The following is a 19,508-nucleotide window of genomic DNA, read 5'->3' on the forward strand; positions in this document are numbered from 1 at the left end:
TTAAGTATACAAGCGTTTTAAAAAAAAAACTTAGTTAAAAACTATAACTATCATAACTTGTTTTTAGTGCAAAACAAAAACTTGTGGTATAAGCAAATGTTTTTGCTCGGACATTTACCAATACCAAGCTATTTTAGCTTGGTATAGGTATGTAAGTGTTTTAACGGAGTAGCTCTATCTATCAATCATGTATCGTTATCGTTTAATACAATAAATAATTATTATATTTACAAAAAGTACGCATTCGCACGCATTTTTCAATGGAAACGTTACTAAATGAACGATAGGTATTTATTAAGCAAACTTATTTTATGCACTTTATTGAAAATCACATTTTTCTATCAAAATCTGAAATGGAATATTGAAAAATCAGCTTCCTCTTTCCTATAAAGTATGTCAAGAAAATCTATTGACGCATATAATTTACGTCTCGCTGCAAGCCTCGGGTGTGAAGTCTGATTTATTTCGCACCGTATAATATCCTAGCAAATGTTATAGAGAATATAATATTCATTAGAACTTTTAGAAATATCGGTGAATATGAGTTCGTTCGCTTTTGGTGATATGATATTTTTGCCTTATGTTTATTACTATTTAAAAAGCACAACTAACGGAAACTAGCCTAGAGTGAAGAAAGAAAAAGTACTATTTGATAGTAAAGTCCCTCCTTGAAAGGACTCTATCCAGCCATCAATCTATATGCGGCCACTGCTGGTAATATGCCTTATGAAAGGACTGTGTGTCTACACAATCACACACACAGTCCACACAGTGTGTGTATGTGAAACACACAGTCCTTTGCATTCCTTATCCACTCAGTTTTCATCACCTTCTTAAGATCATTGGTCTGGCAGGTTAGAGGTTATCCCATATCGCGCTTAGGTACTCAGCAGTCTCCTTACCACTCCAGAACGCGTCTACCCACATCGGCCAACAGCTTTGCGACATGTATCTAAATGACCAACCCATTGCCACTTTAAGTTGCCACTTATGCTGGTCGTACGAATTCTCTAGTTGTAGTTTCTACCACTCAGGAGCATTGGAAGCATTTGACCATTTTATACTTGAAGAAACTGTAGCTTCTTCTTTAGAGGTTATAGCTGCCAAAGAGGTTAGACAGTACCTACGTAGCTATTGTGCGCCCATCCTATGCACCGGCACCCATGATGTAGTATAATCACACTAATATTATAAAGGCGAAAGTTTGTGTGTATGTAGGTATGTGTGTATGTAGGTATGTGTGTATGTTTGTTACTCCTTCAAGCAAAAACTACTGGACGGGTTTGCTTGAAATTTAGAGTGGAGATAGATTATACCCTGGATTAGCACATAGGCTACTTTATATCCCGGAAAATCATAGAGTTCCCACGGGATTTTTAAAAAACTTACATCCACGCGAACGAAGTCGCGGGCATAACCTAGTATTGATAGTAAATTACTGTCCATCTTAATTTAACTTTAGGATAAATTAGGTCACCATTTTATTTTGTAAAAGTTAGTCAATAAAATTATGTGAGTTTTACAAAATAAAATCGTACTCTTTCAAATTGTTTTTCCATCACTTGATTTGCAGTTTTATGAAAACTTTCCATATAAATTTCATTTTCAACGATGCTATGAAACTGTATAGTAAAATAAAGTTGAATTAATTAAATATATTACATTCCGTTTTTAAACATACAACCTTAGAACTTGATCAATTTGTTTATTTCAAATAAAGCCTGGTTTAAAATAGAAGACTTTAGTTCTCTCTTTTTTTACAAGAATTGTGTGAGTATAAATAACTTTTACCTCCTCCAGAATAACCTTAGCAATGGAAAATAACATCTGGGAGAGATATTATTTTAGTGCGGTTTCAGTTTAAAACTTTATATCAGAACAGTGTGAGATATTAAAACTTTAGGATATATTATTATCATGCCATTGAAACTGTTGAGACGATATTATTTTAACCTGATTCTGTGCCCGTCTCCGTCTAGTTAAAACACAAATAGAATTTCAGGGAATGATAAGATTTTAAATTTAGGTCATAATTATTAGCTTCTGGCCGCACTTTGTCCGCGTGAATTTAAATTTTTCATAAAACTTCAGTTTTTTATCGACTTAGTAGAAAAATAGTAGCCTAGGATCACTTTTTGGACTATTTTCCTAGAAAAACCCCATCAGGATCGATTTGTCCATTTCAAAGGTTGCTAAAAATGTCAGGGCTTTGGTAACGTGTAGTTATTAATATGAGACTAATGGAAAAAAACAAAAGGAAGGTAAAATCACAGAAAGATTATTTTTAGACAAAAAATTATTTTTCACTGTCTGTCTGTCATGTCTCACTGATTGACACATAAAAGCCCAACCTAACCTTTGATTCTTATAATCTGATATTTCACATAGAGATTTCCTTTACAATGCGACGAAATCAAAATATTTACAGGAATGAAGCCGAGGGCGGTCGCCAGTTTATTTATAAAAAAATACACATGCGAATTCATAGGTACAAGTGTAAATTAAAAATATATAACACCCTCGACATGTGAAGGTTACAGTAACTAGAAAAGAGCTGATAACTTTCAAACGGCTGAACCGATTTTCTTGGATAATAGCTAAGAACATTCTCGATCAAGATTCAAACAAAAAAAAACTAAATTAAAATCGGTTCATTCGTTTAGGAGCTACAATGCCACAGACAGATACACAGATACACACGTCAAACTTATAACACCTCTCTTTTTGGGTCGGGGGTTAAAAAAATTTGAAAGTAACCAAAGAGATCTTAAAAATTGCTACACCATGAAATCGCAACCCGTTGTTGACCCCCAATTCCGCATTCCAGAAACTCTCAACCGCGTATGGAGCCTTGAACTGCAGTTTTAATAATATCGTTCATAATATGCAGAGCATGCCTTCTACTGGACCAGTATTTATTAACTAACTAGAGGATGCCCGCGGCTCCGCCCGCGTAGATTTCGGTTTTTTTTAAACCCTGTAGAAACTCTTTGAATTTCCGGGATAAAAAGTAGCCTATGTCCTTCCCCGGGATGTACCCCAAGTCTGTTCCCATTAAAATCGGTTCAGCGGTTGGGCCGTGAAAACGTAGCAGACAGACAGACTGACAGACAGACACACTTTCGCTTTTATAATATTAGTATGGAAGTATGGATAATAATCTTTTCTATGACTTCGTCCGTGTGGGTATATTTGTTTTAAAACCTCGAAGAAGGCCGTTTAACCAGACTACAAAAACACCTATATCTTCCTGCTCCATAATAGTGTTCAAGATTAATTTGTAGTGCATAAGTACGAAAGCTTCGATTCGTAATTCCGAATATCTACCTCTTAATAATAGCAAATGAGTATAAAATTAAAATGAAAAATCATCATTTGAAGAGAAACAAAATATCTAATTAGTCTTAATCTAGGTGATGTAAAAAACAAAACAACTTCATACTTGTACTACTAGTCGGTACATTATAGTCCCATCCTCCTTTTAAGGCCCAAATTACGATAACACCAAGGTTACTCCACAGAGTGAACTTGAAAAATGCTACGTCATTAACTTGTACCCAACGTGTCCTTCTACGGTCCAAGAGCCTCTCAGACCCGTGATCCGAAGAGAGGCTCTCTTTGTCAATAATAACGTGTGATATAAATGTTACACTGGATGCGGCGCTTCATACTAACAAAATAAATGTTCCAACGAATATCGGTGTCCGTAAATCCCGTCAATCGTAACCCTTATATAGACGCGGTCCAATTGTAAATACATGCTGAAATTTTAATGGTTGTTTTCTCGAAGCGAAATGATTTTGTCATAGTATTACAATCGATTTATAAGTTTTAAAAATAATAGAATCCAAAATCGCAAAATAATCGAGAAAGCTTATTTTGGTCTAAACATTTTCACGTTATCGGCAGCGCTGTTCATATGATTGCACCTACCTATATTTGCGTTATGTCAAGTGAATTATTATTGTTTCTCACGCGTTCGAATTGATGATCATTTTGTCTAATTATTTCAAAACAAAACATTTCTATTTATTAAGTTAAACTCTATGTTTCGATATTACCTACTACTGAAAACAAATCGGTCTGCCGCGGGAAGACAATCATTATTTCACTATAAATCATTTAAATCTAAATATTCACTTCATTACATTTGAGTGTTTTGATAATTCTAAATATTCACGTGATGAGACTCTCCACTAAGTGGACGGACGACATCAGGCGAGTCGCAGGGCGCCGCTGAATTCAGGCGGCGTAAGACCGTGGCGTGTGGAAGTCCCTACAAGAGACCTATGTCCAGTAGTGGACATCTATCGGTTGGTGATGATGATGATCATGATAAAATATTCACGTTATCACATTTGAATAGAAATTGATATGTTATAATATGTTCTAAATTATCTATGTTCGTGGGAACGGATTGCGTCTAAAGCGGTTTTCGATTGACAGGAGTGCAAACACCGATGTTCGTTTAACATGTTGTTACAAAAAGCGCCGCATCTAGTGAACATTACATCGCTGATATAATAACGTGCTCACAAAATCTAGAGCAAGTATCTGTTTTCGCCTCAACACTCCAAAGAAAAGTACAAGATTTTGAATAAATATACGGGCAATATTTGACGGATTACAATAAATTTTGATCTACATCCTTTTGGACTCTTTTATTTTGTGATATTTTAGGACGGACAGTGTAAAAACATACAAATACCTGAATTAAATTATGCTTATCTGTGATTATGTGGATTTTAAGCAATTATAATATCACAATTGCTTAAACGGTGAAGGGAAACAAGGTATGATCATCTGCATGACTAAGAGTTTTCCATCATTTTCTCAAAGGAGTGTGAAATCTGCCAATTTGCACTGCACTGCCTCATCTTACTCTTGAAATATCGCTCAAACGTAGGAATCTTCTAATGGAATGGGCTATGGAAATATAATAAGTAACACGTGCAGCTATTTTTAGTTTTCCTATGAAGCACGATCGATTGACACTCCAAAGAATATATAATATCTCTTGAACAATTTATGTACTTTCCCTAACTTTTAAAGGAAGATTAAGGATGGATACCAAAAATAATCGGCGTTGATGTCAAACGCCTCCATAAAAAGAATCATACCAAGCCTTCCTACAAGCAATTAACAATTAGTTATGTAACTGTACATCATGTGACATCAGGACGCTCAAAACCAACTTTAGTTTAACCAGCCACCTTGGGTACATATCCGGAACTGTCAAGGTGCGCCCGTCAATAGACACGACAGGGAAGACAACGGGTAATACCACAGGGGTAATAGTCAGGCAGGGATGTGCAAATGGAGGATATAAGTAAAACCCGCAAATAGGATAGCTTAGTTCATATAGATACGAATTGTCGAGATATGCCTATTTAGGATGTGAGTTTATCTAGTCATAATACAAGCTTTCTGAAAGAATACCTGCTTTTGATACCTTTGAATGTTCTTTATACAAACTGTACATTTGAGTATTATACAAAAACAAGAAAAGTGCGAGTCGGACTTGCGCACCGAGGGTTCCGTAATCGGCTATTTTTTCGACATTTTGCACGATAAATCAAAAACTATTGTGCATAAAAATATGTAAAAATCTGTTTTAGCATGTACAGGTAAAGCCCTTTCATATGATACCCCACTTGGTATATCTTGCTCTGAAAATTTAGACACATTTTGTTTTTTTTTTTAAATGATGTATGTAACAACAAATTCACGGTTTTTGGTTTTGTTCCGTTATTTGTTCTATAAGACCTACTTACCTAAGACCTAAGACCTAGGTGAACGGGAAGTACCCTATAGGTTTTCTTGACAGACACGACGGACGGACAGACAGACAACAAAGTGATCCTATAAGGGTTCCGTTTTTCCTTTTGAGGTACGGAACCCGAATATTATGTCGTAATAGTATGTTCTTCCGACTGACTAGCTATGAAAATCACTTATCGCCGACTGCCGAGCCTAAACGAACATGAAATTGGGGTGGTGTACATTTTATGATGTAGAGACTCATTTAGCCTTAATAGCTTAGCGATAAAAGGCCGGACTTATTTTCAAAGGCTTGAAGCAGCCTTTGTTAAAGAGAAACATTGAACAATACTGACAATAAATATAATATTTAGTATAAAAGTTATAAGTGACCTCCTACGTATTAAAAATTGTAGAGATAAAAACGGTACGGGTATAGGTATGTTTTATAAAATAAATATTCTCTCAATAATGAAATTATGAGTATTTTAAACAACTCGGGTGGTTATTCTCAGAACTTAGGAATACGGCATATTTCTACATACTCGTATCCTAAATAAGCAAAAACTGAACTGAACTTATTCATAAGTTTTACGAATAAAAGACGATGAAAAAATTGGATTCGACTGAAAAAATACTACCACAACTAAGTGCTATTCAACATCCAATCCAACTTGATAAATCTCTACAAAATTCAATCAGATTTTAACGCGAAAAATTTTGATTTCAACTATCGTTCATTTATACAGGTTTTTTCCAGTATTATGATAAAAGCGATGAAAGGGCGAGAATGCTATAGGTACTTGAAAGGGTGGAAAGATATCCGTAAACCCCTGTCAAGTGGATAAAAATGTAACTCTTCAGTGCAACCATGCCAATCATGACGGACGGACGTGTCGTTATCATCATGAGTTTTCCGACGGAAAACTAAAGTTCCACGCAATACAGAATATCAGTGTAAATACTTTTAACTTTAACTGTGTATTGATATTTCCTTTTGGTGGAAGTGTGTGATTGAATTTTTGTGAATTTTTCCACCGTTTTGGGAAGTTGTATAAACGTCTTTAGGTAAGTTTAGATTAATTATTGCAGATACTTTTAATACTTTAGATAAAACTTTTAATGGATGTATTGATTAGATGGCACATATCTATTTTTTTAATTACTGTGCCAAATATTTTCTGATCATGTAAGCAGTATGAAAAGTCTGAAAAGAAAACTGTTTTTTTTACTGAGGAAAATTAAAAATACTTATGTAGGTCGCAAAATAGGGCGCGAAGGGATGCCCGTTTTATATAATTATCTAATAATTTATTTGTTAACCATGTACATGTATAGATCATCATTTACATTATCAACATCTAACTCTATGATCACCGTGGATCCTCTCCATAAACTTTTTCAATATCTAAAACTACATACAAGAAGCGTTTTATTAAAAAATATATTCATTTAAAATATCTCAGAAACTTAAAAAAATGATTCGGATTTCGGAACATGTCAACATCGTTAAAAAATAGGATGTTAAGGAATTTTCGTGGAGTGGGGAAAAAAAAAACAAATGACTACAGTTAAAATTTTAGAATTCACAGCAAACTAAACGAATAATAATATTAGTAAATGCGATAGTGTGTCGCTCTGTCTGTCTGTCTGGTAAGTATGTTTTCACAGCCCATCTGTTTAACCGATTTTGACTAAACTTTGACTGTACACTTGAAGCTTGCACACATTTAACTACTATACAAGCAACTACTAAGATGTTGGCTACTTTTTATCCCTGAAAATCAAAGAGTTTCCGAAAAAGAGGATTCAAAAACTAAAAATCCGATTAATTGAAGTAGTTAATCTGTATAAATAAAAAATTAAATTAAAAAGAAAATTGACGCGCGTAAACCCTTAACACACCGGGTTACGCATACGTCCACACTTTACGCAAGCGGTGTGCCATGTTTCATACAGTTCCATACAATATTACAACGCAATGGTACGCGCTACGTCTACGCTTACGCAACCTGTGTGAACGAGCTATTAGGCTCTATAGCGGTCCTTTAATGTATTTACAGGTCTTAATGATGCCACTTTACCGATTTTTCGGGCCGAACTTGTTAACTTGACCTTTAAATGGTAGAACACGTTGCCAAACGTCGCTCGGTCGATTGTCAAGTAGCTAGGTGGATACTTGAGACGATTCTCTTGGATCCTACTTGCAACTAAATACGCAGATTTTATGAAGAATTTTCTTGCAAATGGCAATGGACCTTAATATACAAAACTAAGTAATGCCTACGACTTTCGCGTATATTTAAACTTTTCAAAGTACGTCTTTGATTTTACGGGATGGAAAATATGTCCATCTCCAGGATGCAAGCTACTCGTACCTCTATGATTTTCATCAAGATCAGTTCAACAGTTGAGCCGAGAAAAGGTAACAGACAGACAAACCTACTTTCATATTTACCAACATGTAAGAATAAATAGATAAGCTAGGAAGTTCTAAAGAATGAGCAGTTGATTGTACATCCTCAATGGGTAGTTGTTAGTTCCTCGTTCCGTATCCAACTAAATAATGAGGATACAAGTAAATACATACTTATATCTAACACTTATTTAGAGATTTTCTTACTTGCTTGGTTCTTTCATAGATTACTCATAATTTGAGGAAGTCTTTAAACAAGGTGTCGCGTGATTGTTAGAAAAATACTATGCAGCTTTTTGGTTTTCCGGATAAAAAATAGTCCATGCTCGTCTCTGGGATGCCATTAATTCTGTAGCAAATTTTGTCAAAATCGGTTGTATAGATGGGCCGCAAAAAGATAATAGATAGATACCTGATCAACCCATTTCCGCCCCACTACTGAGTACGGGTCTCCTCTCAGAATGAGAAGGGTTTAGGCCATAGTCTGCCACGCTGGCCCAATGCGGATTGGCAGACTTCACACACCTTTGAGAACATGGAGAACTCTCAGGCATGTAGGTTTCCTCACGATGTTTTCCTTCACCGTTAAAGCAAGTGATATTTAATTGCTTAAAACGCACATAACTGAAAAGTTATTGGTGCGCGCCCGGGATCGAACCCCCGACCTCAGATTAGGAGGCGGACGTTCTAACCGCTAGGCTATCACTGCTTTAATAATAGATAATAGATAGATACACTTTTGCACAATTATAATACATATGGATAATTAAAAATAATTTAGTACATTCTGCCACACATTTAAGGCTTTTTTGCGCAGCGGATCAGCCTGGCTTTCCGGCGCGGAAATGCAGCCAGTATTCTTGGCACCATTCCACGCGGGCATGATTTGTATAGTAATAAGGCTAGCTTTAAGTTTTAAGGCTTTTAAATGTATAGAATATTATTGTTATGTACGCAAATCCACAAAACTTAGGGGCAGCTTTCAGGTTTGTTCGTATAACAATGTGCGGCTTATCAAGTCTAACTTGATAACCGCGGCTCGGCTACGTGCCTCAATAAACCAGACTCGGTCGCAGCTGGGTTTTGAAATACAAAGCTTTACATTAAATCCGTTCCTGTTAATTGTCATAGGAAAGTTTAAAGGCACTTTATTACAACTTTTAAGCTGAAATGGATCAAGTTCGTAAAAAATATAAGTTCTCTGACTATCGCTAACGGTAAGTTGCTTGGCGGCGCGGTTTTGACGGTATGGTGGTAAATATAGTCAGGCCGAAGCCTCCACCAGACCAGGCCAAAGACAATTTGAAAAATATAAATTCATAAATTGCTCCTGCTTGGAATCGAACCTGGGACCTCCCACTGATAAGACCACAGCGCTCACTTTAACCCCAGGGAGACCGTCGTCTACGGGTGATGGCTTGTTTTTACTATATTATCTATTACCAGATTACTCGTGTAATGAGTAGTGATTTAACTACGATTAACAACTAATCCTCTGATTAAGGCCGAGTAGTAAAGTACGTACGTGGCATCAGTAAGTTTCCAACGCCATAAAACTAGAGAGTCATAAAAGCAGCCATACAGGGTACGGCTAGTACCTACTCCGACGATACAATAAAGAGCATTATTGATATAGCCACACCTCACTCTATATTGGGGCTTGACAAAGAACGAAATGAAAGAGAATTTATTAGTTAACTAGATGATCCATCCTAGCTTCGCACAACTAAATGTCAAGGTGCTTCCACACCGCAGTTACTTTTTGTAGAGCATAGTTTCCAAATCAGTGGATCGCACCCGATTACAAAAATAATTTAATTGTATTTCTAATTCAATATTTCGTTTTGGATCAACGTTCTACACCAAATACTAAAATTTCAGGTTTATAACTTACTTCGTCTACGAACTAGAGAACTGTGACACGCAGACAAACAGACAGACGGACAGACAGACAGACAGCAGAGTGACATTAATAGGGCTCAGTTTTTACCCTTTGGGAACCCTAAATAGCACATCTTACCTGCTCCGATACACCGCTTAGCATTAGTGGAAACGGTCGCATAGTTTCGGAGCTTAGTACATCTCTGGTAGAAAAGCAGCCTAAATCGGGTCATAATAATATAATTTCTAAATTGGTTAAGATTGGGTCTGGTACAAGGCCTTACCGACAAAACCGTGCCGCCAAGCGATTTAGCGTTCAAATTTCTACTTCGCGTAGAATCTTACTAGGGATAATAATACTGCCACACTCCTAACTCGTTTCCATCTTAGATTACATTGTCTCTACCCATGAGATCGTAGTCAAGAGTACTACTAAAGAATTAGACTGATGTAAAAAAAATATAGATGAAATTGAATAATTTGAATACCCATTCAATTGTAAAAGTTAAATTTATGCCAATTGTTCTCAACATTGCTCAGCAACTTTATAATTACAGATCAATGAAAGGGTTTCATAATTTAAAGGTCCTATCAAATCCTTATTGAATACTTTAATGAACTTTTACTGCTCCACCCGTCTTGCCTTGATCCTTTTCATTTCTATAAAGCGATTTGGCACATTAGAACTTCCAAAAATCTCAATTTTCACTAAAACGCTGTATTTTCGTTAGATATCTTGTACGATGATGCGGAACCCTTCGTGATCTACTCCAACTCGCACTTGACCGGTTTTTCTAGCTTAGTGAATCTTTGCTCTAGTCACCTAGTGAAAAACAGTTGATGAACTAGCTAAGCGCTATTGGAGTTTCACAGGCATTGCTTTCTACATCTGGTGAAAAGACAGTTTAAGGAAACTTCAAATTATTTCATAAGACAGGGTATAAATACTAATATTGTAGCGTGCGGCTAGAGGATCCAAGAAATAATTTGCTCTTCATTATTATGCGATACATCAGAATTTAATTAGGATCGGGTATAAGAACCCATTGATGTTAGAAGTCTGAGCAAGTGATTAGAACCTTACCTATTATTTCTCCTGCCATTACATCATTTCGAGAAGTAGAAAAGCTAGATTCAGAGCGAAAATTTAAAAAAAAAATGAAACAAGCTTTAGTGATATGAAATTTTTTAACAATTCCCAGATTTCAATAATAACCAACTTACTTTTAGTGATTCAAAAAGTTCTTTACATGACTGCTTTCAGAGTGCATGTATGAAAATTTCTCTTCACCATAACTTCTAAACGCCTAAACCGATTTAGATATACTTAGAGGATATCATTAGAATACTTACCTCATCCCGAGCAATACCGGCTATAATTTTCTTGGAAGAATTAAATATATGGCGCCATTTTTAAGTGTAAAAAAAGTTTCTATTATTTTGACTCCAGAACAGATTACCTATAGTGCAAACTGTAATCGGGTTTTCAGAAAACTTTTGTTAGCGATTAAAAAGATTGGATTGGATATTAATTTTTCAATACAGAAAGTTGCACATAAACGCAGCAAATAGCAAATTTTATTCCATTGACTCTTGAACTTTAATAATGATAATAACTATCGTAAACAAATGATAACTGCGTAAAAACCCCATGACTAAGGACTTCTGATGGATTTGATACTTGATAGTTTAGTCGTAATAGTGAGAAGGTATACCTATAATTGATTACATACATAGTTTGAAGACCGCTTACGAAAGTCCAAATTCTAAAATTAACTATTGCGGTAATGGTGTTAATTTGGTGGCACACAAAACCTAACACGTTATTACGTGTTACCAAAAAACTTAGCAATCAGTGGAGACTGCCGACACAGAAGTGAAAACTTAAAACGATGAAATAACAGTGTTTTTTTTTTGTATTTTCAAATGAATTGTGTTATCAAAAATGAAAATTTCATAATTTTCAAATCAACCATTTATGATTAATTCCGTTTTTATATCTATCGGCACTCTAAGCATCATAGAGATAGTATAAAACACTAAGCACTATTAATATTGGCATGTGGGTGACGTAAAATTTTTTACCCATCCCAAAATCACCCATCGTGCGTAAAAAAGCTTCCACTACAAAAAAAAAATAACACAACTGCGCAGTTGTTGATGAAAAGAGTTTTTATTAGCAGTTACAACTTAGCCAACTTTGGAAGAAACAATACAGGGGCACGTTTTTGGTTATGGCTACTAAAAAACAGTCTTTTCACGTTCCCAGGGCTCACTCCGTCACTCGTTTCATACAATCGTAGTTCCAATTTCATTTGAATATTAAGCAACCAAAGTCCATGAAATTTTGCAGACATATTCTAGAAACTAATATCTGTGTCTGTGGTGTTTTAGATTTTGCTAAAAATATGTAGTTTTAAAATTACAGGGGCTCAAAGATTTGTATGAAAATTTTTAAGACCGCGTAACTTTGAAACCGAATATTTTAACAGAAATCTGGAAAACCACAGACATAGATATTAGTTTCTAGAATATGTCTGCAGAATTTCATGGACTTTGGTTGGTTAATATTCAAATCAAATTGGAACTACGATTGTATGAAACGAGTGACGGAGAGAGACCTCTTAAAAATAATCCTTCAGATTCAAAATGTTGAATTCCTAAAAATTTGAATTCTTATGATGTTGAATTTGATACATAGGCATTGTATGCCGTCAGTGAACCAGTACAACTCGCAGACTTAAATAAAGATGTTCCGGTTCCTAGGTAATTTTTTTTTTTTTGAAAAAGAACATTGATATCGTAACAAAATATGTTGTACTGCACAGGTTGTCGAGGTTACATGACTCTTCAGTGCCCAAGAAGATTTGCAACGAACATAACATAACCAAAATTGTCCTTCGTCCTTTATCGCGGGGTAAAATAACAGTAAATTGCAGAAAGGAAGGTTTTTATTGCATTAATTTTCAATTTAATTATTACTATAACAGTTTAAATCTCTGTTCATTACTGGAGTGCTTCCACTTAATCCTATGATTAAGCTCGAGCCTTAAACTAACTTGGAGGTATAACTTCCTCGTCACCTCATAAAGAGGGCCATTAAACCAGCTATTACTCGGGTGAGCTCCTCCCAACGATACAATAAACAATATAGCCGGAGTAACCACCACACCTTGCTTACGTCCTTATCAAAGAAAGATTAAATTTGCAGGGCAAAACTTTTATTTCCAGTGAAATATGGAATTTAGGAGGAAAAAGGAACTATTTTTTAAAATTAGACTAACGCTTGGCTGCAAGTGCTAGCAAGTGATGATGCAGCCTAAGATGGAGCGCGCTTACCTAGAAGTTACCCATTCACTCTTAACTTAAAGGTACCCATATTAAAAGTGGAAGTGAAAACTGATGCTGGAAAGGCGTTCCATATCCTCACGGTTCAGATTAGAAACGAGGAAGCAAGTCGTTTCGTACATGTCCGAGGAATTTCAACTACGTACGGATGCAGACCTTGACGATGCCTTGCAATACGATGGTAGAAAGGTGAAGGAGGAATCCGGGCAAAGAGCTAGGATATGGAACGTCTTTCCAGCATCTGTTTTTACCTCCACTTTTAATATAGGCAGGTACCTTTAATCCAAGAGTGAACAGGCATCTTCTAGGTGTGCCTGGCTAGAAGATGTCTAATCCCATCACTTGCCAGGAGGTTTGATTGCAGCCAAGCGCTATTCTGTAAAAAAGAAACGTTCTCCACGTACTCGTACACAATATTTCATTTCTACGATTTGTTTCCTTTGAAACGTGACACAATAGATCATTTTTTAATTCTCTACCATTTTATCCGCAAGTATGCCAGTTTTCAGTGAGTTGGAAAAAACCACACAATACAAATCCTCGCTCAATAACAGTAATGGCTATTGCAAACGTACCTAGCGTGAATTCGTGCGTAGTCTGTTCCAAACATTATCCATCGGGGATCTAGTTCACAAACTTCATCAGTATATTGTTCAGTTTTTAAAACGATTTTGTTTAGCTTTACTCTCGTAAAATATATCTATTTCTCTCAAATCTAGCAACATTCAAATTCATCAGTTCAGACTTCAGTTATATCTACTAAACCAATTCTTATTATTCGCCTACAGAAGTTTTCACTTCATTAATATAATTTCTGAATCTCTGGTCTGGTGGGAGATTTAGGCAATGGCTAGTTACCACCCTACCAGAGAAGCCGTGCCGCCGAGCGATTGGGCGTGCCGTACGATGCCGTAGCCGTGTAGAAACTGATGAGAGTTTAATAAAACTGCCATACCCCTTCAAAGTTAGCTTTCATCTGAGATTGCATCATCACTTACCATTAGGTGAGATCGCAATCAAGGGCTAACTTGTACCAGAACTTTTGAAAAATTTGTTTTAATACATCCATTGGCACTCCGAGCACTAGGTAACATAAGCATAGGTAAAAACTTGAAGGTCCTCCGTGTAAAATCAGTGATATAGTGGACTCCAACCACTATAATATTGGAGGTGCGGATTAAATAAAAAGAAGCAAGATAAAGTTGAAAACTATAACCCGACTGCGATCGTCCTAATGAACGCTAAATATATTAGTAAAATCGTTATTCTGTCGCTTGGTATATTTTAATGTTGTAGTACATTTACATTTATGAACTCAGAATTTTTCCTCTTTCAAATCAACAACAACAACGATACAACAGCAAAAAAAAATTTTGGTGACCCCCACTTGTTTTCATGTAACATCCGTTAGGTCATTTTTTTTTGTATAAAGTGTAGCTTATGGAGCCTATGTTACCCGGACTTTTGCGACGAATCCATTGACACCTCATTCATCAAAATCGGCCCAGTAGTTTAGGCCCTACGGCAGAACACACAGAATCTAGATACAAACATACATACATACCCACATACATAAATACATACATAGACTGCTAAAATCATAACCCTTCCTTTTGGGTTTGCCGCAGTCGGGTAAAAAACATAAGCATGTCGGTGGCGACCTTCAAGTTTTTACCCATCCCAAAATCGCCCAACGCGCCTAAAGAAGTTTTTACTTCAATAATATTATAGGACTCATAGGTCTACGAGGCCGACGCTTTATCGTTTAGTGAGATTGTCCACTTATAGGTGTCTCGGCTCGACTCTATATCGACATTGACCTCACGTTGTGAGTTATCCGAGACAATAAACTTGACCTTGCATTGTGATTAAACGGCTGCATATTATAATTTTCTTATCACTCCTTAGTTAATGCATTTTATGACATAAATATTCTTTAATAATTTTCCCCTTTGACGTGGCATGTATTGACAGCGCGAGAATTTCCTCGCATATTCCGAATTCAATTCGAGTACCCATTCTTAAAGTCTAAAAGTGTAGGGTGTCTGGCAGAGCCTTGCTGGCAATGCATGACGTGATTTTTGATACTATTCCGAAGAAAACATAAAAAACTAGCCTATGCCGCGTCTTTGTCCGCGTGGATTATACAAATTTCAAAACTTTGAATTTCCGAAAACCCACGAGGGTCTATGAGTTTTAAAATCTAGCACTTTATACTGTAAGTTGATATAACTCACCCAGTTTTCCTGTTTATGTGGATACTTCGCTTTCAAACAGTTGAACTACATAATAAGCAAGATAATAAAATTCAAATGGGTAAGTAAATAAAATAAATGCTGCCTTTCATTTTATCACTTTTTGTTCAGAAATTTTTCTGGCTCTAACCAAAAGCGGACGCCAATTTGCCTAGGACTTGGAAATATGCCAATTCTAAGCGAGGTTAACAGGCATACTTGGTTCCCATACTTGGAAAGTGCCAGTATTTCACACATACATAGTTTATATCGTACTGGGCATATTGTTTACAATTTCATTGTATATGAACAGTGTTCGCAAAATATGTAGTTCAATCTGATCATATAACTACGCCTCGTGCTCAGTGTACAAAAGTACAAAAACAGATTTCAGCGGTGGATGTATCCTTGGCTGTACCTGCGCAGACCGTCGTGTTGCAACTTCAGATTGGACTATGATGTGCATAAAATAGGAACTCACTCGTCATTTTAACTTTATGTATCAACTGTCATGACAAAAGTACAATTTTACTGACCGTGCGATGCCAGGGTGGGTCAACTAATTAAAAATATTTTATATTAGATACAACTAGGTCATAGGTCATGATTTGTACAGCAATTAGATTATGGTAACTATAAGCATTATTGTAACTTTTTTAATAAAAAAATTAAACATCGTTTGATTATAAATATGATGATATAATAAGCAATCAGTATGTCGCACAAGTTTATCTGTTCTGTTGACCGCAGATGCTCTGCTGTTTACTGATTGCTATTTATTATTATTCCTCATAATATTATTAGCGACGTTATGTTTTACAATTGAACTGTTTACAGTTAACCGTACCTAATAAAATGTTCTATATTATATAAGTTAAGTAGGTAAGTACAAGCATTTATTTTCTTTACAACATTACAACATTTTTGATCTTTATTTAACTATTATTTTACACTTTGCTTGTGTAAAGTCTATGTATGTCTTTCTTTACTTAATATTTTAGTCTTGACTTTTATTTGTATTTAATTTAATTTAAGGTAATATTCAAACACCAATTATAGTGGTAAAATGTATAAGGCTCATCAGACATTATTTCAACATATTGTACCTACATTTTATTGAATAAATCATTGAATTGAATTGAAAAAAAAAAGCATTTATTTACGCGACTTATACGCGTGGGTTCTATAACTAATGTACTATGTACACAAACTTTTCCATATAGAAAGAATCTACATGCGAAATCTAAACTTTCTAGACTCAGGTTTGAACTTTAAGTTACAATATCAGTCAATTAGTTTATCCTAATTGGAAAAAAAGTGGAGCCTGCTGACAAGTAAACACTTAAAACTGTGAGGATTATTTTGTATTTTGCAATTAATTATTGTAAGTGTCAATAAAAATTCCATAATTATAAATTAAAACCGTTAACACTAGTCGGTGACGTGACCTTGAAGTTCGTTCTTCAACGTTGATGAAGTTTTATTAGACTCACATTGGGTACCGTTGTAATTTTCCAAAACGTTTTTCTAAATATGTGTTCCAACTTCTGTGTAACATTTGGAAACTGCTATATGAAGAATACAAGTGTGCAGTAGCTTCAAAGAGTATTATTATTCCAAGAAAACTCCTTCCATAATGAGGAAATTGGGAAGAGGTCATCTCAGTAATGAAGAATACGATGCAGAGAGGTGTTGAGAATAGGTACCTACGTAGAGATCGCGTAGAGATCTTTGATATTAAAAGATAAGTAACAAGTGTAAATTAAAAATTTATAACACTCCCGACAAGTGAAGGTTACAATAACTAGAAAAGAGCTGATAACTTTCAAACGGCTGAACCGATTTTCTTGGATTATAGCTAAGAACACTCTCGATCAAGCCACCTTTCAAACAAAAAAAACTAAATTAATATCGGTTCATTAGTTTAGGCGCTACGGTGCCACAGACAGATACACAGATACACAGACACACAGATACACACGTCAAACTTATAACACCCCTCTTTTTGGGTCGGGGATTAAAAAAAGTTAATTTTGACCTAGATTTAACGACCGTCATTAGGTTAATAGGTAATGAATAATGATAAGACTAGGCTTTGTAGTAATGGGTAGTATAATGATGTCATATATAATTATATTATTACTGTTCTCTTTGAGATAGTAACATATACATTATACCTACAGCTTATTTTTGTGCCTATCCATATTCCAAATTAATGTTATAAATGCGAGAGTATGTCTGTCTGTCTAGCTGTCTGCTATTCTTTCTTCTGTTTAATCGATTTTGATGGGTCCATACATAGCGGAGACATCCCGGATGGGATTCCTGACATGGAAATTCAAAGGGATCTCGGAAAACCAGAGTTTCCCCGTGATTTTTAAAAATCCTTAAACCACGCAGACCAAGTCTTTTATTTTTGCAGGATAATAAGTATCATATCTCACTTTCGAGCTACTTGCAGGCTCGACGGGTCAGTTGCAAAATTTAAAATGTCGCCAGCTGCGTCCAAAAATCGTTTAATTCTCCAGTTGCTTGGAGCAGCTTATTAACGAGTTGTAGGAGCGAGAGTGCAGTGGCACAGTCTTCTGAATAGTCGCCAGCTGTTTTAACACGGAATCATTTAATTGCTAGAGCAACTTTTTATATGCTACCATTAGTCGTGCTTATTTGCGAATCCAATACATACTTTGAAAGCCTTTACTTTATGAAATACGGCCGTTACGGAGGTATTTCAGTATTTTTTATTATATAATCAAGATTAGAGTACTGTTACATAAACTACCTTTCGACACAGATGGCCAATTTGGGTAATGATTCCGTCTATTTTACCTCAGATGTTTTTTTTTTTCAGGTGAACTTTTCAGCTACGAAGGCTACAAATTCATCTTCTATTTACTATACGTAAATATTACAAAGTAACATACAAAAAGAAATTATTTATTAGGCTTATTACTACCCCTATTATAAATGCGAAAGTGTGTTGGTTTATAAAATAGAAAATATTTTTATTCAAGTAAACTTTTACAAGGGGTTTTTAGTCGTCAAAATAATTTATCGGATCGGAATGCCATTCCTATTGAAATGAACCAGCAAGCAACTCGGCGGTTGCTCTTTTCACGTGTTCAATTTACAATAATAGTATGCCATACTATACAAGTTTGTTTTTACACGGACGAGATTGCGAGTATTACCTATCTAGTCAAAAATTAGTAACAAATTACACTTAGGTAGATATAAATAATAACTAATACCTATAATTTAATTTTCTTATAGCGATTAGTGTCGTAGGCATTTCAGCTTCCACTGCATTGCACTCGAAAAATCAACACAAAATTGCCGCAGTCTTTTCCTGACTTTTTCACAAATATTTTTGGGCCAAAGGTGACACAGAACACGCCTTTGGTAGAAAGCCAATTCGAGCAAGTTAAGCAACTCTACATTAGTTCAATTTCTTATTCTTTGTATCGTTAACAAAATTTTATCCTCCCTTTTTAGACATATTTATTTTAAACTAGAGGATGCCCGCGACTATTTAGGTTTTTAAAGATCCCGTGGGAATTGTTTGATTTTCCGGGATAAAAAGTTGCCTATGTCAATTACAGGAACGCAAGCTATCTCGGTACCAAATTTCATACAAATCTGTTAAGCGGATGGGTTTTAGGAATCCTGTGGGAACCGTTTGATTTTCTGGGATAAAAAGTAGCCTATGTCCATCCCCGGAATATAAGCTAACCTTGTACCTACTGTGCTAACCACGTCGCGTCGTGGTGATGTGTCCCTACCCTTAGACTCTAATTAAAGTGCGTTATTAGAGGTCCGCCCACAAATATTTGCTTTTCACTAAACCTTGACGCATGGGCGTAAACACG

The 19,508-nt window shown here is 35.6% G+C and overlaps 2 long non-coding RNA genes across 2 annotated transcripts; one reads left to right on the top strand and one right to left on the bottom strand.

Moving 5' to 3' along the window:
* The first annotated feature begins 3,752 nt into the window (after window positions 1-3,752).
* Window positions 3,753-18,444, top strand: LOC123875450. Its single transcript, XR_006798141.1, has 3 exons — window positions 3,753-3,828; window positions 11,603-11,605; window positions 18,434-18,444. It is a non-coding gene; the product is annotated as an uncharacterized LOC123875450 (long non-coding RNA).
* On the bottom strand, window positions 8,988-15,547 carry LOC123875452. Its single transcript, XR_006798142.1, has 3 exons — window positions 15,518-15,547; window positions 12,426-12,431; window positions 8,988-9,097 (listed from the first exon to the last, which is right to left on the bottom strand). It is a non-coding gene; the product is annotated as an uncharacterized LOC123875452 (long non-coding RNA).
* Window positions 18,445-19,508: the final 1,064 nt, after the last annotated feature.

The sequence above is a fragment of the Maniola jurtina genome, chromosome 20 (assembly GCF_905333055.1).
Source record: "Maniola jurtina chromosome 20, ilManJurt1.1, whole genome shotgun sequence".
In the NCBI taxonomy this organism is placed as follows: domain Eukaryota; kingdom Metazoa; phylum Arthropoda; class Insecta; order Lepidoptera; family Nymphalidae; genus Maniola; species Maniola jurtina.